We start from the raw sequence: 26663 nt of genomic DNA, 5'->3' as shown, positions 1-26663 counted from the left end.
TGATTGTCACACACACACTGGGTGTGGTGGAATTTGTCCTCTGCATTTGGCCCATCCCCCGTGATTGCCCCTGGGAGGTGGGGGAATCGTTTTTGGTGATTTGGCTCCCAAAATTTTTTATGGTCTTTGGTATGACTCGACCGGGGTTTTGGGCTTGCGACCTGCCGATCTCAGGGCGGACACTCTAACCACTAGGCCACTGAGATGAAGGAGGCAATCCAAATCTCAACAGCTTTCAGTTAGCTACAGATTTTGAGAGTATAATGTGAATAACTATAACTTTACAACTGTTTGCTGTGAATAGTGTTGAATAATAATTACAAATAACAGCCTACATTAATAATTACAATAAGAGCCGATATGTAGGGTGTTAAAAAGAGGAGAAGTGTGATTAGGGCTGGCGCCTAGAGCATGGCCTTGTGTGGTTGTTGTGACTAGGTTGGATAACCAGTCGGAGACAGGCAAGGAAAGGATAGGCAGCTTTGTTTGTGTGGCGTTTTTCATGCAACAAAGTGAAATGAAAGAAAATAAAAGCAAAATTAAAATGCAGACAATAAAAATAAACACAGTGCGGACATTAAAAGTTAAAATATTAAAATATTTAGCTGAAAGATAAGGAGAAAACTGAATAAAAACATTCTTTTGTTTTGGAGAATATCACGCACAGCGGGAGGTCAGAGTGCAAGCATGACAGCTTGCTCGCGCCTACTGATAGACAAATGATAGTTTAAATTAATTTATAGATAATCTTTAAGTGAATTAAAAGGGTACTTAAATACACATGAAGTAGTACGTATAATCTTTGAATTAAGGTTATTGATTAGCAATTAATAGGATAGTTAAGACTGTAATTTTAAAAACGTGATATGCAAATTGAACTAACCGAGAGGATATGAAAACGATGGGTGTACATGTTTTGAGTTCCAAATTCTGGAGGAAAAAACCTCAACAAAACGTAAAACCATACAGACGGACTTGGGTGGTAGCCACGGTTGTGCTAGGTCAAGCGAGGGTGGAAAGGATGTGCAGCCGGGCGACTGCCAATCTGAACAAGGCAAGCTCCAAAGTTGTAGCCAGAACATGCTCACAAAAAATACAGGTGTGACAGCAGGACGAACAGCAGGATACAAACAGACACCTGCTGGACATAAGTGTCAACGGACAATGTTCAACACAATCTTTGAAGCATTCCTTTGTGGTCAACCTGCACACACCTTGTAATGACCTGCTTACGAACTGTGCCCTGACAATTCAAAACCGCACAGAAGGAACTTCCTGATGTTGCCTGACAGCACGACATCAGCTGACAACTACTGGGGACGCCTCCCAGGAACAAATGGAAGACGGGGACTGCTCCAACTGTCCTAGCACTGGCTGACGGAGGTGCGTCCGTGTGTCCTGCCACCCAAACCGCCAAAGTGTATGATCACCAATTAGACGACTCATAATAGGAGCCTTTTGACTCTTATATATGGTGGGACTCAAGGTATGGCCGCTCATTTGAACTATCCTTACAACAATTAGAATGGTATAAGATGGACAACTAATGACCCACATTGTTCCCTCTGTCCTGCCTACGAAACCAAAAAATTAGGTCAAATGATAAAACAGGGCGTAGCTGCCGCTGATTGAACCGATACGCAAATACCACATTTTCAATTATTTCGGTTGTATGTTAAAAACATAGCTATTGGTTGCAATTTGGACATTCCTGCTGTAGGCTATAAAGAGCTAGCAGCTACACAACAGCTGAGCTAAAACAAAATTTAAGCATATCAAATAATTGTTGTTGCTTATTACATACACAAAGTCGCAGAGAGACAGAAGTCTGTAGAAAGTATTCAGTAACAAACGTGTCCGCATTATTAAACTTTCTACCACAGGAAACATACTGAACAGATACAGCAGTTACTGTCAGACTCTAATCCGGATTACCTTGTCTATCAGACACATGGTTAAAACCCACAACAACTTTCGTTCTAATTAATGTCCCGGGGGACAAGATTACAGAAAATACAGATCGAGTGACAAAGGGGGGAGGAATTATGATTTATGAAAGGGAAAACATTAAAAGTAGATCAATTTGAGTATGTTGAAATTAAAATCACATTTTCCTCAGAAATGTATTTCAAGGTAATTGTAGTATACCGACCGACCACAGCTAAAGACATTTTTCTTGATTCATTTTCAGACATCCTCAAACAGCATAGTATGAAAGAAGTAACGTCATGGAGGACGTTAATCTGGACTGGTTAAATAAAACACGTAGAAAGAAACTTAAGGATATTATAAACGGCTTCTACATGATACAAAGGATAAGCAGCCCTACTAGAATTACAATTGGATGACAAAAATCAAAGAGAACATCTGTAAATACACGAATACAAAACCAGAAAAAAGAGTGTAAAATAAAAATACCATTGGATTAATAAAACAATTTGGATTCTAATAAAGACATGAGGACTCAGCTCTCATAAGAGAAATTATAACAGGTCTAAATACAGATCGTATGATTTTAAAAGTTTGGAGGAACAAAGTTACAATGTTTATGCGGAAGTCTAAGGCTGACTTTCACTTAGAATTAATCAAAGCTGCAAAAGGGAACATTAGAAAGTTATGGAAAACCAGATACAAACTTACGGAAAGAGAGCAAACAAGAAACAACACTATAACATTAAATATCAATGGCGCTACTATCGCAGACAGTCTGGACATAAGTAATAATTTTAATGAACATTTCATCCAGTCTGTACAAACGCTGAATAAAAAGTCCCTCAAAATCAGTGCAAATAATTGTCATTTATTCAGGATGGACTAATTTTAGAATTAACAAATGAAACAAAGTTAAACAAAATCTTCACTGCATTATCAGACTCACGATTTAGAGATATATATACGGGTTGGACACTATCTTCCTAAAAACATATAAGGATTGTATTATTGCTCGTATAACAACGATTGATAAATAAATTAAACGGAAAACACTTTACCTACCACGTCGAGAAACTGCTACTCTGATTAAATCCATAAAGCAGGAAATAAAGAAGACCAGAACATGTACAGACCAATTAGCCTTCTCCACGTTATAACAAAAGGAATAGAAAATTTGAAGTTAAAAGGTGGCTTTGGAGCAATCAAGGCTGCTCACACGGTCACTAAGAGGGGCATTATGTTGACACATCAATTTAATGAGTATTATATTTATCCATGAGAGCATTTTTGTTGTAAATTTTGAGGTATGGCTGTTAAAATCTTGGTTGTTTTTACGAATGATGACAGATGTGAACAAGAGCATGTATGGTCTTTGTGTGATGATGTAAATAAGGTGTGGTTATATTGTATATTAAGAATGTGTCCATGAAGGGGCATTTTAGGACTTCTCTTAATCTGAGACAGACTGTTTGAGTGGATCTCTTTCTTCACCAAGGCAGCCAAAAGCCCAACGAGGTGTCGGCAGGCCACCAGCCTGAGGCACCACCGAGCCATCTATACGAGCACTAATCGAACATGGACTCATACGAAATTCAGTTGTGTGTTCAAAATCAATTGATAATTAACAATATTGGTAACTACATTCATTGCAAATGCTGGGAAAAATATTTTTGCAAATGTCTTACAGTCATAAGTCTATATACATTCATCTATTTATGTTCAATGATGTTCATGATCAAAGTATTTGTTATTCCTTTACTAAATCAAAGGGTAGACCACCAATTGTGTTCTGTGAGATGGTTTTACTGCAGGCTGGTAACAGCGATCGCTCTGAAGGAGGGTCATAGACGGAATTTTTGCCTCGTATAAAAACATTGAGGTTTTTGCCTCTATCTGTGGTAGAGATTTAACTAGTGGTCTACATCAGAAATTGTTTTGGTCCAGGGTCTTAAGACCCTGGAAGGAGGGTATGTCGTAGAATTTCTGACCTCTTGACCTATATTTCTTGTCTTTTAAGAATGTCCGCTCATTTTCAATTCTCTTGTATTTTGTGCCATTGAATGGACCAGTTGTGGGACAAAAGTGAATATTAAGTCGTGCCAACCTGTCTACAGAATGTGTTGACTGTCTAAAGCAGGGGTGTCAAACGTACGGCCCGTGGGCCGGAACAGGCCCGCAAACAGGTTTTATCCGGCCCACGGGATGAGTTTGCCAAGTATAAAAATGAGCCAAAATTTTGGAATGAAACAAATTGCTGTTCTAAATGTGTTCACTAGATGTCACAATAGCAATGCCTTGTATCTTTGTCGATTATACTACATATGTAAAAAAAACAAAAAAAAACACATGATGTTAGTGGAAAATGAGCAAACTACATAAATACCATCCTGTAATTTGATTTTGATAATGTGTTTTTTATCTTGATAGATTGAAAATGAACACCAATGAGTTGACTGATGAACATTATCACATCATTTATTCAGAAAGTATAAATAACGACAAATAAAGATAGACTACTATTAACCGCAACATGTAAGTGTAAAAAACAACAAAAAAAAAAAACAACATTATGATTTGTACATTTTCAGAACGTGCTTGTTCTATTTTTAAATCCAATCCAATCCAATCCACTTTATTTATATAGCACATTTACACAACAAGAATGTTTCCAAAGTGCTGCACAGCCATGTTAAAAACAATATTAAAAACAATATTAAAAACGATATTAAAAATAATATTAAAAACAATATTATGCTACACCAATGACTGAATAAAAACAAAGAATAAATTAATAGAAAACCAATACAGAGACAATATAAAAAATAAATATGATTAAAAACGATTTTAAAGGGTAAAACAATTAAACAAAGAAAAACAATCGGAAGTTGTCTTTATTTTTAAGTTATCGTGCTGTGATTTTACCAGTCCGGCCCACTTGGGAGGGGATTTTTCTCCATGTGGCCCCCATCTAAAATGAGTTTGACACCCCTGGTCTAAAGGATTCGAGTTGTTATGGAACAGATAGGGAAAATAACAAGACATTGACGCATTTAGATAACAAACAATGACGCACAAGAGACATATAAAAAATGGCAGAAGACCGGAACTCGACAGTGATTTTGGCTTGTGTGTGTCTTGTTTGCTCCGGAGTAGTGAAGTGAAGTGAAGTGAATTATATTTATATAGCGCTTTTCTCTAGTGACTCAAAGCGCTTTACATAGTGAAAACCCAATATCTAAGTTACATTTAAACCAGTGTGGGTGGCACTGAGAGCAGGTGGGTAAAGTGTCTTGCCCAAGGACACAACGGCAGTGACTAGGATGGCGGAAGCGGGAATCGAACCTGCAACCCTCAGGTTGATGGCACGGCCACTCTACCAACCGAGCTATACCGCCTAACATGTGGTCTGTCTGCACGGCCAACTTAATTCAACCTGCACTTCTGATAATGGGTAAATAAATTTGTTGTACTAAACTACTTTTGTTGCCTGTTTAAGCTTCGGACAATCCACTACAATGCTAAGTGTTAGCGTCTATATTTCCTGCGTTAAGTTTTTTTTGTTCTGTAGCCTCTCGTGCGAACGGCACACTTTCCTTTTATTTTAGTTCCTGTCTGTTCTGATGTGTAGGATTAATTGATTATTAAATATGTTCCTACCTTCAAGTCCTGTCCGGAATAGTCTGTTTGCATCCTGGGAGAACAAACCTTGCAGTAAGTTGCGACCCCCCCATTATGACAATTAGAATTATGAGCATCACATATGTTTAAATGAATCACAGGCAAGCAAAGCAAGGCACGTTTATTTATACAGCGAAATTCGCACACAAGGCAATTCAAGGTGCTGTCCAGAAAATTACAAGAAGGCAAAACGAAAAATAAAATAAACGTATGAATGGTCTTAATTCAAATTAAAATCATGAAATGTAATCATCCTAAAAACAATCACACCATATTTTCCGTACCACAGGGCGCACCGGATTATAAGGCGCATTAAAGGAGTCATATTATTTTTTTTTTTTTCTAGATTGAAAACACTTCCTTGTTGTCATGATCCGTGGTCCGGATCATGTTTTTGTATTTTCTGTTAGTTTTGGACTCCTTTATTTCCTGTTTGTGACACCTGAGTTTGGTTTGGTTGCCATGGCTGCTCATTGTTTTCACCTGCCTCTGGTGTTCGGGACGCTCACCTGTCTCTAATCAGAGGCATTATTTAAGCCTGCCTTTGCCAGTCAGCCGGCCTGGCGTCATTGTTTGCTTCATGCCGTGTCCATGTAAGTTTTGTTTATTTCATGCCACAATTTCGTGAGGTTCCATGTCCATAGTTCCATGTTTCCTGTGCTAAGTTTTTGCCTTAGCTTCCGCGTGCGATAGGCACGCTTGCCTTTGTTTTGTAAATTGGATGATTTATCAAGATTAAATCATGTTCCTACCGGCAAGTCCTGTTCTGAGTCGTTCGTTTGCATCCCGGGAGAACGAACCGCGCAGTAAGCTGCAATCATCAAGACATCATCAGTGGTTCCCAACCTTTTTGTAGCTGGGGACCAGTCAACGCTTGAAAATTTGTCCCACGGACCGGGGCAGGGGGTAGCGGGGGGCCGGGGGGTTTGGGGTGTATGTTTTTTGTTTTTTTTGGTCATAAAGAAATACAATCATGTGTGCTTACGGACTGTATCCCTGCAGACTGTATTGATCTATATTGATAAATAATGTATATATTGAGTTTTTTATGTTGATTTAATTTAAAATTTAAAATAAAATAATTTCTTGTGCGGGCCGGTACCAATCGGTCCACGGACCGGTACCGGGCCGTGGCCCGGTGGTTGGGGACCACTGGTCTACATCAGTGTTTTTCAACCACACTAGTGTGCCGTGCGATACAGTCTGGTGTGCTGTGGGAGATTATGTAGTTTCACCTATTTGGGTTAAAAATAGTAAATATAATCCGCAAATAATGTGCCGCCGTTGAGTGTCGGTGCTGTCTAGAGCAGAGTAACCGTGTAATTCTCTTCCATATCAGTAGGTGGCAGCCTGTAGCTAATTGCTTTGTAGATGTCGGGAAATTATTGTTATGCTGAGACGCACGTCAAAGACAAACATGTAGAGTACTTCTTTCATTGGATATCTGTACTAGTGTTGTAATGATACCAATATTTTGGTACCGGTACCAGTACTAAAATTATTTCAATACTTTTCGGTACTTTTCTAAATAAAGGTAACCACAAAAAAAGTGCATTATTGGCTTTATTTTAACAAAAAATCTTAGGGTACATTAAACATATGTTTATTATTGCAGTTAAGTCCTTACATAAAATAGTGAACATACAAGAAAACATGTCTTTTATTAGTAAGTAAACAAACAAAGACTCTTAATTAATCTACTGACATGTGCAGTAACATATTGTGTCATTTTCCATTCTATTACTTTGTCAACATTATTAAGGACAAGTGGTAGAAAATGAATTATTAATATACTAGTTCTTTTACTGTTAATATCTGCTTACTTTCTCTTTTAACATGTTCTATCTACACTTCTGTTAAAATGTAATTATCACTTATTCTTCTGTTGTTTGATACCATACATTACTTTTGGATGATACCACAAATTTGGGTATCAATCCGATACCAAATAGTTACAGGATCATACATTGGTCACATTCAAAGTCCTCATATGTCCAGGGACATATTTCCTGAGTTTATAAACATAATATACATTTCAAAAAAACGAAAGAAGATGTTGTGATGCCAAAAAATATTGACGTAATCATAGTAGTATCGGCTAGATATGTGCTTGTTTTTTATATCATTACAGTGGATGTCTGTAGATCCACCAATGGCGTTTGTTTACATTTTGATGCCGGTGAGCTACGGTGTGTAGTGAAGCATGTTTAGCTATTCCTCGTCCTGCAGGGATGATACTTGTAAGAAACTTACTTTATTTGTCACCATGGAGACCAGGATTAGTGATTTAGAAGTAGCTAAAACACTGCCGACTGGGGCTGGACTTTAGCCGCTAACTAACTAGCCATGTCTTTAAGCACCTCTTCCTGAGGGCGTTTCAGTGTTATAACTTCACCTTTATCGTTAGTTTTTAAGCCAAAATGCGTCCATTCTCCCTTTTCTGTCTACACACTGTGTCTGCTTGTAAGTACTCCGTAATTATGCGCTGCCGAACATGCTCGTATGCTCGTAAACCAGCAATGTCACGGTGTGACTTCGACGCGGGTGCGGCTGGGTGCGGGACCGGTACTTTTCAGAGACGGTATCATACCGAAAATGATTCATTAGTATCGCAGTACTATACTAATACCGTACAACCTTAGTTCTTAGAATACTGTGAAAATGTGTTTGAAGCAAAACAATAAATGTTTCAAGCATAACTCCTAAACCAAACATGCACGTTAACGCGGAAATGTCTTACTTTTTTGTTGAGTTTAGTTATTATTGATTATGCATACTAGCCCTGTGTCAAATTAAAAGTGGCAACCTTGGTGAGATCCCAAACTTCTAGTATACGTGGCCTTGTTTCCACTCAAACGCTCGCTTATCTGTTTCACCGTTACAAGCTCGGGAGTTTGCGTGTGCATTATTGTTTTTTTCGTTGATAATATTTTTATGATCGCGAGAAGCCAAAATCGAAATTGGATTAGTTGTCCAGCCCTATGACATAAGTGCCAATGTCGTCAGCATTAGAGGGCCTTTTAAACAGCATCTGTTTTAATTAGAGATGTCCGATTTTGGGTTTTTTGCCGATATCCGATATTCCGATATTGTCCGACTCTTAATTACCGATTCCGATACCAACCGATACCGATATATACAGTCGTGGAATTAACACATTATTATGCCTAATTTTGTTGTGATGCCCCGCTGGATGCATTAAACAATGTAACAAGGTTTTCCAAAATAAATCAACTCAAGTTATGGAAAAAAAATGCCAACATGGCACTGCCATATTTATTATTGAAGTCACAAAGTGCATTATTTTTTTTAACATGCCTCAAAACAGCAGCTTGGAATTTGGGACATGCTCTCCCTGAGAGAGCATGAGGAGGTTGAGGTGGGCGGGGTTGGGGGGGGGGGGGGGCAGGGTTATTAGGGGGTAGCGGGGGGTGTATCTTGTAGCGTCCCGGAAGAGTTAGTGCTGCAAGGGGTTCCGGGTATTTAACCTGTTGTGTTTATGTTGTGTTACGGTGCGGATGTTCTCCCGAAATGTGTTTGTCATTCTTGTTTGGTGTGGGTTCAAAGTGTGGCGTATATTTGTAACAATGTTAAAGTTGTTTATACGTCCACCCTCAGTGTGACCTGTATGGCTGTTGACCAAGTATGCCTTGCATTCACTTGTGCATGTGTGAAAGCCGTAGGTATTATGTGATTGGGTCTTTAAGGTTTATTGGCGCTCTGTACTTCTCCCTACGTCTGTTTTAAAAAGTCATAAATTGTACTTTTTGAAACCAATACCGATAATTTCCGATATTACTTTTTAAAGCATTTATCGTCCGATAATATCGGCAGCCCAATATTATCGGACATCTCTAGTTTCAATCATTATTTTGTACGCCGCTGCACGTCATTTCCTGTTCTATGGTCGTCATCACATTGTTTGCCCTTTACGTCACTTATACCTGTGATGGCATTAGGAAGAAAGCTCAAAGAAAAACTAATGTTAATTTTTTTATGAGCTAATCGTCAAGATCTGCCTTGGGATTTTGTACTATTTCGAGGCGTATTCTCCCCAATTTGTATTCACACACTTTCATAGAATTATGCAATTATTTTTTTCACAACCCTGCTAATTAACCCGCACAAACTTTACTTTTAACCTAATTAATATGAGTAAATTGTACACCACTGGCGTCGCACGCCGACAATGTCGCTTTTAGATAAAGTTGATGGAAAATAAAATGCCCCAAAGGTAAAAATCTAATGAGACTTTATCTCTTTGAGCAGCTAATGCTAAACATGCCGAGTACAACACGAACAATACGATTAACGGCCTACATAAATTGTACATGTACAAGAGCAGCCAAAACAATAACAATAAGACAAATTAAATGAAGAGAATCTAGCTGCGGGAGGTGGCGTGCAGATTCAAATGTTATTTTAATTTTTTTTAATTTGGTGTTCGACAGTAGCAAATAAATTGAGTAAAGCCAACAACAACAAGAAAGCAGGCTGCAGGCCTCCCAAAGCCGAGCTAACTCCACACCAGTCGGTTTTTGCTTTATGCAAATGAGTTCCTCTAAAAGCCATCACGGTGGACTTTGTTGGTCCCCGGGCTTTTTCCCCACTCCAACATTAAAATGTAGCCGTGTGTGTGTAACATTTAATGTAGCCGTGTGTGTGTAACATTTAAATGAGTCATTTTGGATGTGTGTGATCAGTCACTTTGCATATGTTTGATAGTCAGTATGTCCCAGTGGCAGTGGATAAGGCACATGGTGGTACTGTAATGTATGCACATTAGCATTGAAATACCGGTTGGTGTTGGATTTTGAGGTGTTGCTATTAACCCAGAACTCTTTGAGAAGGTGGGAGTTTGTTGAGATATATTGCCTCCCTAAATTTGTGACACCAAATGTTACGCTCGAGGCAACTACCTGCATGCCCCTCAAACACACACGACGCCATTATTCTCGTTTATCATCACAGCTGTGCAGAACTATGTGGGGGGGGAGAGGTGGCCGGCGCTGCCTGCAGGAGCAAAGGTCACCGCCTCTGTCCATGGTGCTGAGGACAGAGCACCATCAGGCGGGGGGGCGTGGCAGTGCTGACGGCGAGACACAGCTGGCAGTTGATTAGATTTCCCAGGTGGTACGAGTTGTCTAATCACCTGTTGTCTTAAACAGTAGCGGTCGGGAACAGCAGGAGGAGGAGGGCTTGGAGAGTTGGAGAGGAAGAACACGGACTGAAAAGTCAAATAGCGTAAACAATTGATGGTTAATAAAACCATTCAACTCTGAACGTCAGACTCCTGTGAACGTGTGTGATCAGAAGCGACTTCCACAAACTACTTATACATTTGTTAATGCCTCTTTTAGCACTACTTTAGTGTGTTTTTTAAACAGTCATTGTTTATTTCGTAAACAAGATAGCTAGTTTCTGAGCTAGTCTCCCAATTTGATAATTACCGCACGTTTATCAGGGTCTCTGCAGGTTTGAACAACTCAAATTTAAGACTTTTACAAGACCATATACACTATATTGCCAAAAGTATTTGGCCACCTGCCTTGACTCACATATGAACTTGAAGTGCCATCCCATTCCTAACCCATAGGGTTCAATATGATGTGGGTCCACCTTTTGCAGCTATTACAGCAGGGGTCCCCAAACTTTTTGACTCGGGGGCCGCATTGGGTTAAAAAAATTTGGCCGGGGCCAGGCTGTGTATATATATATATATATATATATATATATATATATATATATATATATATATATATATATGTATATATACACATATACATTGTCTTTATAATCCGTTTTGTCATTTAACATCAATTAACGTTAATGTTCATCAACATTTAACATTGTCACGTTATCGATGGGAAAATTCAATTTTAGACAATATGATTTTCCTGAGCGACTAGGGGACACCAAGAGTAACAAGCGGTAGAAAATGGATTATAAAGGAAAGATTTTAAAAAATAAAAAAAAAAATCTTTTTTTTTTTTTTTTTTACTTGGGACTTCCTGTTGGCCGGATTTTGGATGCTGGGGGGCCGGATCCGGCCAGCGGGCCGTAGTTTGGGGACCCCTGTATTACAGCTTCAAGTCTTCTGGGAAGGCTGTCCACAAGGTTGCGGAGTGTGTTTGTAGGAATTTTCGACCATTCTTCCAAAAGCGCATTGGTGAGGTCACACACTGATGTTGGTCGAGAAGGTCTGGCTCTCAGTCTACGTTCTAATTCATCCCAAAGGTGTTCTATCGGGTTCAGGTCAGGACTCTGTGCAGGCCAGTCAAGTTCATCCACAACAGACTCTGTCATCCATGTCTTTATGGACCTTGCTTTGTGCACTGGTGCACAGTCATGTTGGAAGAGCAATGGGCTCGCTCCAAAATGTTCCCACAAGGTTGGGAGCATGGAATTGTCCTGGAGCATTCAAAGTTCCTTTCACTGGAACTAAGGGGCCAAGCCCAACTCCTGAAACCCCACACCATATTTCCTCCTCCACCAAATTTCACACTCGGCACATTCCAGTCCGAAAGTACCGTTCTCCTCGCAACCTCCAAACCCAGACTCGTCCATCAGATCGCCAGATGGAAAAGCGTGATTCATCTCTCCAGAGAACGCATCTCCACTGCTCTAGAGTCCAGTGGCGACGTGCTTTACACCACTGCATCCGACGCTTTGCATTGGACTTGGTGATGAATGGCTTAGATGCAGCTGCTCGGCCATGGAAACCCATTCCACGAAGCTCTCTGCGTACTGTACGTGGGCTAATTGGAAGGTCACATGAAGTTTGGAGCTCTGTAGCAACTGACTTTGCAGAAAGTCGGCGACCTCTTTGCACTATGCACTTCAGCATCCGCTGACCCCTCTCTGTCAGTTTACGTGACGTACCACTTCATGGCTGAGTTGCTGTTGTTCCCAAACTCTTCCATTTTGTTATAATACAGCCGACAGTGTTACGGCAAACGCGCTGTCTGCCTCTTCCTCCGCTGCGGCAGCACCTCGAGAATCCGCTGCGAGCCAAGCAGGACACGCGCTCGTTGCGCAGACCGCGCCCACGCGCCGACACAGCCGGAGACAATCTTCTATCGACACACCTGGGACTAATGAGAGGCAGCAGGATAAAGAGACTCGCCGCTGACTTCTCGTCGCCAGAACGTCGCCCTGTGTTCAGTAAACTCTCACGTCTCTGGCTCCCCTCATGTGCTTTCTCTTGTGCTCATTTTTGTCCTTCTCATGCCTGGCCCTGATCGTGTCTTTTTCATCTCCTGTTCCCACAGCCTCCGTGTCCCTGTCATTGCCTTTGCACTTCCACTGTGAAGTTTCCCCCAGACTCTGATTGCCTTCCCTGATTTTTGACCCCACGCTGGGATTTGGACCACTGACGCCTCTCTCCTGCCAAACGGACCTTGCTCGGATCACGAACCCCTTTTGGATCTTCCCCCTCTGGACTTGGATGCTGACACCACCAACACGCACCTTCAACAAACCCTTGGTAAATTCACGTTGTGTAAATTTCCACACATAGTATTACACACACACACATAGTAGCATACACACCCCACGTATACATTAAAAGCTCAAATAAAACCTGTTGAGCTATGCCTCCTGTTGTTGTGCCGTCTCCTTCCCCCCTGTCGACGCATAACAGTACGTTCTGGCCAAGATGGAACCAGACGGTACCCAAGGATCTCAGTCCACCCCCCCGTTCTCGAGTAGCCCCTACAACTGACTTTTCTTCCGTTCAAACTGTCCTCCAACAGCATCAGGTTCGCTTCTCTACTCTTGAGGACAAGTTGGACGTCGCCTTCGCTAGCATTCTGGCTAGGTTGGAAACTCTCGACCCCCATCAGGTGACACCCCCCACACCGGCCCTGGGAGCTTCGGCGACACCCACAATCGGAGCACAGTTTCCACTCCGAGAACCCAAGATAGCCAGCCCTAGAGTTTTCGAGGGGGATTTTGAACTTTGTCGAAGCTTCTTGGTGCAATGTGAGCTAATTTTTCAAAATCAACCTTCCCGGTATGCAAATGACGGTGCCAAGATTGCATTTATGTTTTCCCTACTCTCGGGTCCCACATTAAAGTGGGCCACGGCAGCCCTTAGCAAGACATTATGTCTTAAGACTGATTATGGGGCTTTCCGTAGAGAGTTTCGGGCTGTTTTTGACCATCCTACCGACGGGCGAGACTCCGCCTCCAAACTTCACTCCCTTCGACAGGGCCGTCGCTCCGTGGCTACTTACACCTTGGAGTTCCGCACCCTGGCAGCAGATAGTGGATGGGATGACAAGGCTCTACAGAGAGCCTACAGGAGAGGTCTGAGTGAGACCATTAAGGACGGCTTGCTTCGGGATAGGCCGTATTCTTGTCGTGAGCTCATCGAACTGGCATTGCTCTTCGACCAAAGACTGGCGGAAAGAGAGGCGGAGAGGGAGTATGCCTCTACTGGTTCCGTGTCGACAACATCCTCTCGACCTCCCAGCCAACATCCCATGAGACAGACAGGTACCGCTACTTCATATTCGGTCACACCCTCCGAACCTATGCAGATAGGTAGATCTCGTCTTACTTTTGAGGAGCGGGAACGTAGGTTTCAATGTCGTCTGTGTCTCTACTGCGGTCGGGCTGACAACATAATTCGCAATTGCCCTTCACGGCCAAAAGATCAGGCTCACCAGTCAAGGGGCTTATGGTGAGCCATACCACCCTCCCCTCTACACATAAAGGAGGTAGCCCTGGAATTTTTTTCCCCGCAACATTAACATGGGAGGCTAATACAATATCGGTGGGGGCTTATTTGGACTCCGGAGCTGATGAAAGTTTAATCGATCTGGAGTACGCCCGACAAGTAGGAATTCCCCTAGTTCCACTCGAGACTTTCATCTCCGCCCAGGCTCTCAATGGACATCCTTTGGGTCCTATCAAGCATCGCACATGGGCCCTTACATTAACTCTTTCGGGCAACCACACGGAGACCATCCATCTCTGGGTACTGGACGCCCCATTGACCCCTCTCGTTCTCGGCCGCTCTTGGTTGAGTCAACACGACCCCCATATTTCTTGGTCAACGGGAAAGATCCTGGCCTGGAGCAACCACTGTCACGCACACTGTCTCAGATCCGCAATGATCCCTCCTAGTAAACCTAGACCCATCTCACCCGCAGTGGAACCTCTCCCGAGTCCCTAGGTTCTACCATGACCTAGCCACAGTTTTTAGCAAGGAGCAAGCTCTGTCTCTACCGCCCCACAGACCATACCACTGCGCTATCGATCTCATCCCCAATGCAATCCTGCCTTCCAGTCGTCTGTACAACTTGTCCCTCCCGGAGAAACAGGCCATGAGCGACTACATTTCTGAGTCTCTCGCCTCCGGTATCATCACACCGTCCAAATCACCTGTGGCAGCTGGGGTTTTTTTCATCAGAAAGAAGGATGGCTCCCTCAGACTCTGCATAGACTACCGGCAACGTAACTGTATCACCATTAAAAATAAATATCCTCTACCCCTCCTGAACTCTTCCTTCGAGCCTCTCGCCCCCGCCAAAAATTTTTACTAAATTGGACTTACGAAATGCTTACCATTTGGTACGCATCAGGGAGGGGGATGAATGGAAAACGGCGTTTAATACGCATTTAGGCCACTTTGAATACCGGGTCATGCCTTTTGGTCTGACTAATGCCCCCGCCGTTTTCCAGGCCCTCGTCAACGACATCCTCAGGGACATGATCGACCGTTTTGTTGTTGTCTACCTTGATGATATTCTCATTTTTTCTAAGAGTCAGCAGGAACACCAGCATCACGTCCGTCTTGTCCTGCAGCGCCTACTTGAGAACCGTCTCTTCATCAAGGCGGAAAAATGTGAGTTCCACACCTCTTCCGTTGATTTTCTGGGTTTTGTGATTGAGAAGGGTCATATCAAGGCTGACCCCAAGAAAGTGAAGGCGGTGGTGGAGTGGCCTCAACCCACTACTCTGACGGAGCTTCGACGTTTCCTGGGATTTGCGGGTTTCTACAGACGCTTTATTAAGGACTTCAGCAAGCTGGCCGCACCTCTTCATACCCTCACTTCAACCAAGATGCCGTTTCAATGGAACCAAGAAGCCGGGATGGCATTCTGGTGCCTCAAGAGGAGCTTCATCTCAGCCCCTATCCTCGTTCACCCGGATCCAGACTGTCCTTTTATTGTGGAGGTGGACGCATCCGACTCTGGGATTTGAGCAGTAGTATCCCAACGCTCCAAACAGGACAATAATATCCACCCATGTGCATTTTTCTCCAGGCGTTTATTCCCCGCTGAACAAAATTATGATGAAGGAAATCGAGAGTTGCTGGCAGTCCACGATGCCCTGACAGAGTGGAGACATTGGCTCGAGGGGGCCAAACACCAGTTTCAGGTACTTACGGACCACCGCAACCTTCTGCATGTCCGGTCTGCCAGGAGACTCAACAACCGGCAGGCCCGATGGTCTCAATTTTTTAGTCGATTTGACTATGTTCTTTCTTTCAGGCCAGGCTCTCGCAACACTAAAGCTGATGCCTTGTCCCGACAGTTTTCCGAGGAGCCCACCTGCACCACACCTGTGGAAACTATCCTCTCTACCTCCAGAGTAATCGGTATGGTTACCTGGGAGGTGGAAAGACTGGTTCAGGACGCTCTACAGAATAAACCCGGACCAGAGGGAGGGCCTCCCAACAAACTTTTTGTTCCTCGAGAGCTTCGCCCTCGAGTCTTGGACTGGGGGAATTCCAGCGTCTTCACCTGTCATCCTGGATTCCAGCGAACCCTCTCGTTCGTCCGCCAGCGGTTCTGGTGGCCATCCATGGCTATCGATACTCGTGAGTTCATCGCCGCTTGCAGTACCTGTGCTCGTAATAAATCCTCCCACAGACCGCCGGCGGGACTGCTTTGCCCTCTTCCTATTCCCAGTCGCCCATGGTCACAAATATCCTTGGACTTCATCACTGGTTTTCCCCTATCCCAAGGTAACACCACCATCCTCACTATTATCGATCGTTTTTCTAAAGCTGCACACTTTGTTCCATTACCCAAACTTCCCTCTGCTTCCGAGACAGCTGACCTCCTCACAGTCCATGTTGTTAAGCAGCATGGGATCACGATGGACATTGTCTCGGATCGGGGGCCCCAGTTCACTTCCCGAGTTTGGCAGGCCTTTTGCAAAGGGATTGGGGCTACGGTCAGTCTCACTTCTGGCTACCACCCTCAGAGCAAAGGTCAAGCGGAGAGAGCGAACCAGAGTTTGGAAACCATGTTGCGTTGTGTTTCCGCCCGCCAATCCTCTTCTTGGAGCAAGTATCTGCCCTGGGTCGAATTTGCCTACAACTCCATGAAGAGTTCGGCTACGGGTTTGTCGCCTTTTGAGTGTTCCCTCGGGTATCATCCCCCTTTGTTTCCACAACAGGAGATCGAAACGGCAGTAGCATCTACTCGCAAACACATCAAGAGATGCCGTCAAATCTGGAAGACTGCCCGTGCTGCCCTTCTAAAGGCTTCCGAGAGGATGCCCGTGCTGCCCTTCTAAAGGCTTCCGAGAGGATGTGTCGCAGCGCCAATCGGCGACGCATTCCGGCCCCCTCATACCTTCCGGGACAACAGGTGTTTCTACAGGCCAAAGACCTCCATCTGCAAGTACCATCCCGCAAACTTGCACCCCGTTTTGTACGACCTTTTTCAGTGGAGGCCATAGTTAATCCGGCAGATGCTAGACTTTCTCTTCCCCCCCTCAGTGAAGCGACATCCGGTAGTTCATGTCTCCCAGATTAAGCCTGTTTTAAGTTATCCCCTGTCCTCCCCAGAACCCACCCCACCTCCACCTAGGATTCTGGATAACGGTGACCCGGTCTGGTCCGTCAAAGAGATCCTCGGTGTCCGTCGGCAAGGTAGGGGCCTGGTATATTTAGTTGATTGGGAGGGATATGGGCCAGAGGACAGGTCCTGGGTTCCTGCCTCCTACCTTGCTGACCCCTCCCTGCTGGAGGACTTCTACCGGGCCAACCCGGGAGCTCTCCGGCGCTCGTCGGGAGCCTCGCATAAGAGGGGGGGCACTGTTACGGCAAACGCGCTGTCTGCCTCTTCCTCCGCTGCGGCAGCACCTCGAGACTCCGCTGCGAGCCAAGAAGGACACGCGCTCATTGCGCAGACTGCGCCCACGCGCCGACACAGCCGGAGACAATCTTCTATTGACACACCTGGGACTAATGAGAGGCAGCAGGATAAAGAGACTCGCCGCTGACTTCTCGTCGCCAGAACGTCGCCCTGTGTTCAGTAAACTCTCACGTCTCTGGCTCCCCTCATGTGCTTTCTCTTGTGCTCATTTTTGTCCTTCTCATGCCTGGCCCTGATCGTGTCTTTTTCATCTCCTGTTCCCACAGCCTCCGTGTCCCTGTCATTGCCTTTGCGCTTCCACTGTGAAGTTTCCCCCAGACTCTGATTGCCTTCCCTGATTTTTGACCCCACGCTGGGATTTGGACCACTGACGCCTCTCTCCTGCCAAACGGACCTTGCTCGGATCACGAACCCCTTTTGGATCTTCCCCCTCTGGACTTGGATGCTGACACCACCAACACGCACCTTCAACAAACCCTTGGTAAATTCACATTGTGTAAATTTCCACACATAGTATTACACACACACACATAGTAGCATGCACACCCCACGTATACATCAAAAGCTCAAATAAAACCTGGTGAGCTATACCTCCTGTTGTTGTGCCGTCTCCTTCCCCCCTGTCGACGCATAACAGACAGTTGACTTTGGAATATTTAGGAGCGATGAAATTTCAGGACTGGATTTGTTGCACAGGTGGCATCCTATGACAGTTCCACGCTGGAAATCACTGAGCTCCTGAGAGCGGCCCATTCTTTCACAAATCCATCCATCCATCCATTTTCTACCGCTTGTCCCTTTCAGGGTCTCAGCTGCATTCGGGCGGAAGGCGAGCTACACCCTGGACAAGTCGCCACCTCATCACAGGGCCAACACAGATAGACAGACAACATTTACATTCACACACTAGGGCCAATTTAGTGTTGCCAATCAACCTACCCCAGGTGCATGTCTTTAGAGGTGGGAGGAAGCCGGAGTACCCGGAGGGAAATGAAGTAGCTGCCTTCATAAGCGTGGACAACCAGGCATGCCGCCGCCGGAATATAGTCTTCAATCGGCGTATAGTAAGCGATCATCCTGCTTGATGCAATCCTGCTCTCTCTCTCTCTGTCTGTTTTCCCTTCCGTGTCTCATTGTCGTATCATCCTACTGCAGACCTCCGTTCCCGTGTTTGACGTTGCTGTGTGACGCCTTCGTTCCCCGACTCATTGCTCGTCCCTGGATTCTGACGCCTCTCTATCGCGCCGGATCACCTGCCTGCCCCTGGACTTCCTCTTCTCTCGTGCAACACTTGGTAACACACACTTCAGCTAAATTACACACATAGCCTTACACCACATACACTTTTGGATCTAGTTCACACTCCACTCTATTGTTTATTTGTATAGTTTGATTATTATATATATATAGTTAATGTAATAATAAATCATTGTTCATACTGCCATCTAGTGTCTGTCGCCGTCACCTCCCCTTAGTAAACCATAACACACACACGCACTAACCCCTTTCACAAATGTTTGTAGAAACAGTCTCCATGCCTAAGTGCTTGATTTTATACACCTGTGGCCAAGTGATTAGGACACCTGTATTTTAACACCTATTTCCCATACCGTTAAAACAATACAAAGATACTAAGGAAAAGGGCGCAGGATTGCTTGAAAAATATGTTATTCACTGCTATTTGACATTCAGGATTCCAATGCCTTAATGCCCAACGTTCCAAGGTTCAAAGATCTCTTGCATAAGGTGCATTTTTGCTTCATACACGTTTCCATCAACCGGCTTCAAGCATGCTATAATTGTTTGTTCTGAAGTCACAAATCCTTGAACTTTATATTTATTCCTCTTTCACAAATAATTCAGTTTTGCTGTGGGCTTTTGTTATCTCAGCTGCCAGCTATGCTCTGCTGTAACATGAGCAGAGCACATAGTTGTACTTGATGAATTCAGACAAAGCTGCACAGATATTTCAGTTCCATTTTTTGGTTGTGGATAGCGTCCTCGAAAACCGACACATTTAAAGGGGACCTATCATGCAAAACTAACTTTTCTTACCTTTTGGTACATGTTTTTGTGTATTTTGGATTCGCGTAAGTCCCGACAATTTGAAACAAACCATGAAGGCATGGCGGGGATATTTATAAAATGATCTTACCTTCCTTCATACTACTGAAATGGTGACATCAGCAAATATCTCAATACATGGTAACATTTTAGTCCCTTTCTACACTAAGCCGGCTAAGGTTATCCAGCGTAAATCCCACCTAACCTTATCCTTGTCCACACACACACAATGGTTGTTTAAGACCCCCTGACTCCCTCTGTCCGCCGGAAACACACACGTCATAGTCACCTTCAGTGTTGCTTTGTGTGCAAGTTCTTAAATGTAACTTATCTGAACAATATCCAGTGTTGTGGTATTTCAATTAACTGGAATCCAGTGTGCTGTGGGGCCCTATTGTAGTGAATCACACCTGAGCCATCATAAATTAAATAAAACTTTATTTGACAAGTGAAAGTAAACAATGTGATAAAGAACATTTTACATCAATCAATCTAGGGATCTAGATATCTGGTCAGGACACTCCTCACTCTTTTGCCTTCACCCTCATTGTCCATTCTTTTTGGGTGACTTTATATACTCTGGACCTAGACGTTGAGTCTGCGACATACATGGCGGACAATAACTGATACAGTCGGCTTTGCCAGTCCAAATGCATTCGATGTTTACCGTAGTCTTCCCTCGACTACCAGGCATACTTGCCAACCTTGAGACCTCCAATATCGGGAGGTGGGGGGGGGGGAGGTGGGGCGTGGTTGGGGGGCGTGGTTGGGGGCGTGGTTAAGAGGGCAGTATATTTACAGCTAGAATTCACCAACTCAAGTATTTCATATATATATATATATATATTTATTTTATTATATATGTAAATAAAAGAAATACTTGAATTTTAGTGTTCATTTATTTACACATATATACACACACACACAACACTCATCTACTCATTGTTGTACTTGAAAGTACAATGCTTTGTTAAGTTAAAGTTATAGTTAAAGTTAAAGTACCAATGATTGTCACACACACACTAGGTGTTGTGAAATTTGTCCTCTGCATTTGACCCATCCCCTTGGGGAGCAGTGGGCAGCAGCGGGGGTTGAATTGTCCATCCTCTTTCTATTCTCTGTCACTATTTTTCTAACCATGCTGAACACCCTCTCTGATGATGCATTGCTGTGTGGCACGCACAAAAGTGCTTTCATCAAATGCACGAGAGTGTGGAATCTTCCATCTCTCCCTAGCATGGCCCAAAACCGGTCAATCCTTGCTTCCTGGGGAAGATCTTCTCTGGCAAGCAATTGGTACTCCAGTACTTGTACCCGGAGGCTGGTCAGGTCCAATCGCAGCTGCGGCTGACTTTTTTTGGGGGGGGGCGTGGCCTCCAGCTCCGGCTGAATACCGGGAGTTTGTCGGGAGAAAATCTCTGTCGGTAGGTTGTCGGGAGAGGCGCTGAATATTGGGATTCTCCCGCTAAAAACGGGAGGGTTGGCATGTATGCTACCAGGTAATACGAAGCACACGCTACCTTTTTCATCACATCCACAGCAGCCCGCATTCTAGTTGACTCTCCTTCGACAAATGGACAAAGTTTTTCAGTAAGTAGAGTCACAGCTGACCCGGGAATTTGAAAGTTCTCTTGCTGTCTGAGAAGTGTTGTATCCCAAATAGCTGCAATCGCTTTCTCTTAAGGTAGCCTATTCATGTGTGATTTCCACAAGCGTCTGTAAGAAGGAGAAATACGGCCATGTCTGGATGACTCGTCTTCATATTTCCAGTGGTTAGCTCCGGTTGTTATGAAGCTGGCTGTGGCATGTTCTTTCTGACATCACTTCCTGTGTGGGGCGAGGTCTTTCTGACTTCACTTCCTCTCCGAACTAAGTTTGTAAACGATCAATGAGTCCATACAAAGCTAAGAGTCACAGATTCAAGAAATACACGGCGCACTTACCCGTGTAAAAAATTATCCAAGGAAGGGAATCTTGAACGATGTTTTAGTGTGGCTGAAACGGGGCTTAGGCTAAATAATTATTAGTTTAAGATGTTATCCGGCTTAGTGTAGACATAGCCTCAGTGTCTAGGTCGCTCGTTAGCTTCGAGGTTGCGTAATAACACCACAGTCATAAAGTTTTACGTAATTTACAGTACACTAAGTTTTGCCACATATGAGATTATAGCTATTCCATTTATTTAGGGGTATTTAGCTTGTACTTGAATACATTATATTATATTATTATACATATTATACTACTCAGTGGCCTAGTGGTTAGAGCAGGCCTGGGCAATTATTTTGACTCGGGGGCCACATTTAGAGAAAAAAACGTGTCTGGGGGCCGGAATATCTATTTTTAGGGACACTAATACAAAACCTCACAATAATGTGTGATTGAATGCTAAAAACGCTATGACAGACCGCCTTAAAAAACGTAATGGAATTTTACATGTTTCTATGAACGATAAAAGACTGAATATTAACAAAATATGAATGTCGCACCCCCTTTCGATCAACATATTTTACAATCAAGTGAAACGCAACAAAAATGCAACAAACAGTGAAATATGAACGCGAAGGGTACAAAATAAACCCACCTACAATCTGATATATCTGATACATCACTAAGCTTTAGAACTTCATTGTGAAAATCTCCTTCCGCGTCTGTGGAAACGCTTCCCGCCCACACTGCTTGGTGCCTCGTCTGAGCTGCTGTGACGTATATTACCATTGTAACTAATTAGATGACCATAGTAACCAATTAGATTACCATAGTAACTAATTAAATTACCATAGTAACTAGTATATCATCCAAAAGGGCAGATTCCAACCATTGAAATACTTTGTATAGTTCAAGACTTACGGTCATTAGAAAACATAACTGCACATCATAATGGCAGCTACACTTTCCATCTTAAAGATCTAAAAAAAAATTATTTGGGAATGTCTTAGCTTAACGGGCCGCATGTGTCTGAGAAGTGTTGTATCCCAAATAGCTGCAATCGCTTTCTCTTAAGGTAGCCTATTCATGTGTGATTTCCACAAGCGTCTGTAAGAAGGAGAAATACGGCCATTTGCCCAGGTCTGGGTTAGAGTGTCCGCCCCGAGATCGGTAGGTTGTGAGTTCAAACCCCGGCCGAGTCATACCAAAGACTGGCACTCAGCATCAAGGGTTGGAATTGGGGGTTCAATCACCAAAAAGGATTCCCGGGCGTGTCCTCCGTTGCTGCACACTGCTCCCCTCACCTCCCAGGGGGTGAACAAGGGGATGGGTCAAATGCAAAGGACACATTTCACCACACCTAGTGTGTGTGTGTGACAATCATTGGTACTTTAACTTTACTTCAGAATTAAAATACATTTTCTTATAACTCAGGAATCATTCGCAAGTCTCTCAAAGTGTTTCTTCTTCTTCACCTGGTGAATGAACACAAACAAACCCCAAGTTAAAGGGGACATGCACTTTTTGGAATGTTGTCTATCATTCATAATCCTTAAGTAAGACAAGAACAATTTCTAAAAAATTTATTCTAACTCGTAATTCTAACTCGCTCTATTCCTCCTATAAATTGCTCTAAAAACCTCCATCAATGTTTTATGTACATGCTGTAAGTATATATGTGACGTAGTATCCGGCACATTCCAAATAACATGTAATATTTACGTGTTTTGCTCATGTTAAGCATACAGCGGGACATTCATTTTACAGAAGGATCACAATCTTAGCTTTTTCCTTGAAAAACAACACTACTACTGACGGCAGACTTCATGAGAGATAAAAACGACTACTTTGATGATCCAGAAACGTATATTTTTCATACAGAATATAAAGACGATGAGCAACAAGTTTAAGAAGTTGTGGGATGAACAGATGAAGCGGGAGTACATTACACCAGTTTTGACAAACATGAAGATATATTTTGATTCCAAAGAAATGGTGATTGTTGAAGGACCGGAATTGACGCTGTGGCGTTTTGTTTACATCTGAGTTGGAAAAAAAAGATAACATAGATCATATTATACTACATACATTAAAGTACTTTTATTTATTTTCCCAAGAAAAGGTGTGGCGACATTTATTTTATTTTGTAGTGATGTGTATTTCTGGTCATGTCATCCTCGTCCGGACAGAAGGAAGACACGGCATTGCGGCTGGATCAAAAGAGACGTCGGAGACGCTTTACTGAACTAAAAGTTGCTATATTACAAGCGAGCACCATTACACGGGACTGCAGTTCCTGGAGGAGGTCAGGTCAAGAAAATGAGGCACTGCTAACTTGGAGAATCCAAACCATCAGTTTTATATTCCTCGTTCCTGTATCTGTGTGTGTGCTAAGTCAGGAGAGCACACCCTGACCATGAAAGGAGATGTTCGTGTGTAAGTGTCTGGAAAACAACTGCTTTAAGTCATAACTTAAATGTTGGCGTTGAGCTAGACAGGTAGTCTCTTCTCAAGGATAGGGCTATCAAGTCCCAATTAGGGCCTCTTTCCTACGAGAAGTGATCCAATCCACCTACGAATGTCAAACTAAGGGACCTTATCTAATTATGTGCTCAAACTGAAATACCACTATTTACTTGGTGGTTTGCTTTCTCCAAGATGAATATAAACATTCACCATATGCAAAACATAACATGAGTTAATGAATTCACTCCCATTAGCAGTGGCAAATTCCTCTCGGTCAACTTCCTTTGTTTTCACTTTATCGCATTGCACATGGAAGTGACGTCAGGAAAAGCACAGATAAATCCTAGTTTTAGATTTTGGCCAACACACTTTCAAAACACTATTGTAGGGCCTCTGAGATTGATTTAAAATTGTTAAAAAAATACTATAATATGGGACTATTTGCTCTAAAACGTATGCAAGAGAAACGTGAGAGAGGATGATGCTTTCATTTCCATGTGTGAAGTCACCCAAAGTGAATTATTCCATGGCGGAATGAATATCCTGTAATTGGAAGTTAGATCCCTCAGGTGAAACATTCTGAATTGGGATCCATTTAACATTTGCAAAAAGTTAGATGAGACAATGATATTGCTTTAACAATGGAAACATGTGTACTGGAGGGAAGGGATTCATATGGCCCCATTCCTGGGTGTATCTCGCGTGAGAGTAGCGGCGTGGTGCGGTACATCATTTGCAATGCAGTCTGCTGAAACTGATGGAAAGTACCACTTTACAAAGCAATTGACGCCGCGGACAAAGCTGGACATTTCACAAAACACATTTTGAGACATTCAACACACTACTGCTGACTAGTGGCTGAATTCGATATTGCAGTGCATGTTAGGTGTAGAGCCACCAATGGCGTTTGTTTACATTGTAGCGTCCCGGAAGCGTTGGTGCTGCAGGGAATTCTGGCAATTTGTTCTGTAGTGTTTATGTTGTGTTGCGGTGCAAATATTCTTCCAAAATGTGTTTGTCGTCGTTGTTGTTTAGTGGGGTTTCACAATATGGCACATGTTTATGACAGTGTTGGCATTGTTCATACTGCCACCCTTAGTGTGACATGTATGGCTGTTGAGTAAGTATGCCTTCATTCGCTCGTCTGCAGCGTGGTTATGTGGCACATATTTATGACAGTGTTGGGATTGTTCATACTGTCACCCCTAGTGTGACATGTATGGCTGTTGAGTAAGTATTCAGTGTGTTCTAAGGCAAGATGATCGTTGTGGCTTGTGCAGCCCTTTGAGACACTCGTGATTTAGGGCTATATAAGTAAACATTGATTGATTGATTGATTTAATTGTGTCATTAGTTCATTATCGGGCACAATGAAGTCTTAGTTAGGCTTTGTTAATTTTAGATAAAATGATTTGTGACTTTGTTAATACAAACCCCGTTTCCATATGAGTTGGGAAATTGTGTTAGATGTAAATATAAACGGAATACAATGATTTGCAAATCCTTTTCAACCCATATTCAATTGAATGCACTACAAACACAAGATATTTGATGTTCAAACTCATAAACTTTTTTTTTTTTGCAAATAATAATTAACTTAGAATTTAATGGCTGCAACACGTGCCAAAGTAGTTGGGAAAGGGCTTGTTCACCACTGTGTTACATGGCGTTTCCTTTTAACAACACTCAGTAAACGTTTGGGAACTGAAGAGACACATTTTTTAAGCTTCTCAGGTGGAATTCTTTCCCATTCTTGCTTGATGTACAGCTTAAGTTGTTCAACAGTCCGGGGGTCTCCGTTGTGGTATTTTAGGCTTCATAATGCGCCACACATTTTCAATGGGAGACAGGTCTGGACTACAGGCAGGCCAGTCTAGTACCCGCACTCTTTTACTATGAAGACACGTTGATGTAACACATGGCTTGGCATTGTCTTGCTGAAATAAGCAAGGGCGTCCATGGTAACGTTGCTTGGATGGCAACATATGTAGCTCCAAAACCTGTATGTACCTTTCAGCATTAATGGCGCCTTCACAGATGTGTAAGTTACCCATGTCTTGGGCACTAACACACCCCCATACCATCACAGATGCTGGCTTTTCAACTTTGCGCCTATAACAATCCGGATGGTTCTTTTCCTCTTTGGTTCGGAGGACACGACGTCCACAGTTTCCAAAAACAATTTGAAATGTGGACTTGTCAGACCACAGAACACTTTTCCACTTTGTATCAGTCCATCTTAGATGAGCTCAGGCCCAGCGAAGCCGACGGCGTTTCTGGGTGTTGTTGATAAACGGTTTTCGCCTTGCATAGGAGAGTTTTAACCTGCACTTACAGATGTAGCAACCAACTGTAGTTACTGACAGTGGGTTTCTGAAGTGTTCCTGAGCCCATGTGGTGATATCCTCTACACACTGATGTCGCTTGTTGATGCAGCACAGCCTGAGGGATCGAAGGTCACGGGCTTAGCTGCTTACG

General features: G+C 43.2%; 1 protein-coding gene across 2 annotated transcripts in view; it reads left to right on the top strand.

Annotated features, from left to right (window-relative positions):
• LOC133638425 (astrotactin-2-like) overlaps positions 1 to 26663 on the top strand; it is a 910889-nt gene that overhangs the window by 91418 nt on the left and 792808 nt on the right. The gene's annotated exons all lie outside the window — the stretch shown is intronic.

The sequence above is a fragment of the Entelurus aequoreus genome, linkage group LG21 (genome assembly GCF_033978785.1).
Source record: "Entelurus aequoreus isolate RoL-2023_Sb linkage group LG21, RoL_Eaeq_v1.1, whole genome shotgun sequence".
Taxonomy (NCBI): Eukaryota; Metazoa; Chordata; class Actinopteri; order Syngnathiformes; family Syngnathidae; genus Entelurus; species Entelurus aequoreus.
The sequence above is the reverse complement of the archived record's forward strand: the minus strand, read 5'-3'. Positions and strand labels throughout refer to the sequence as shown.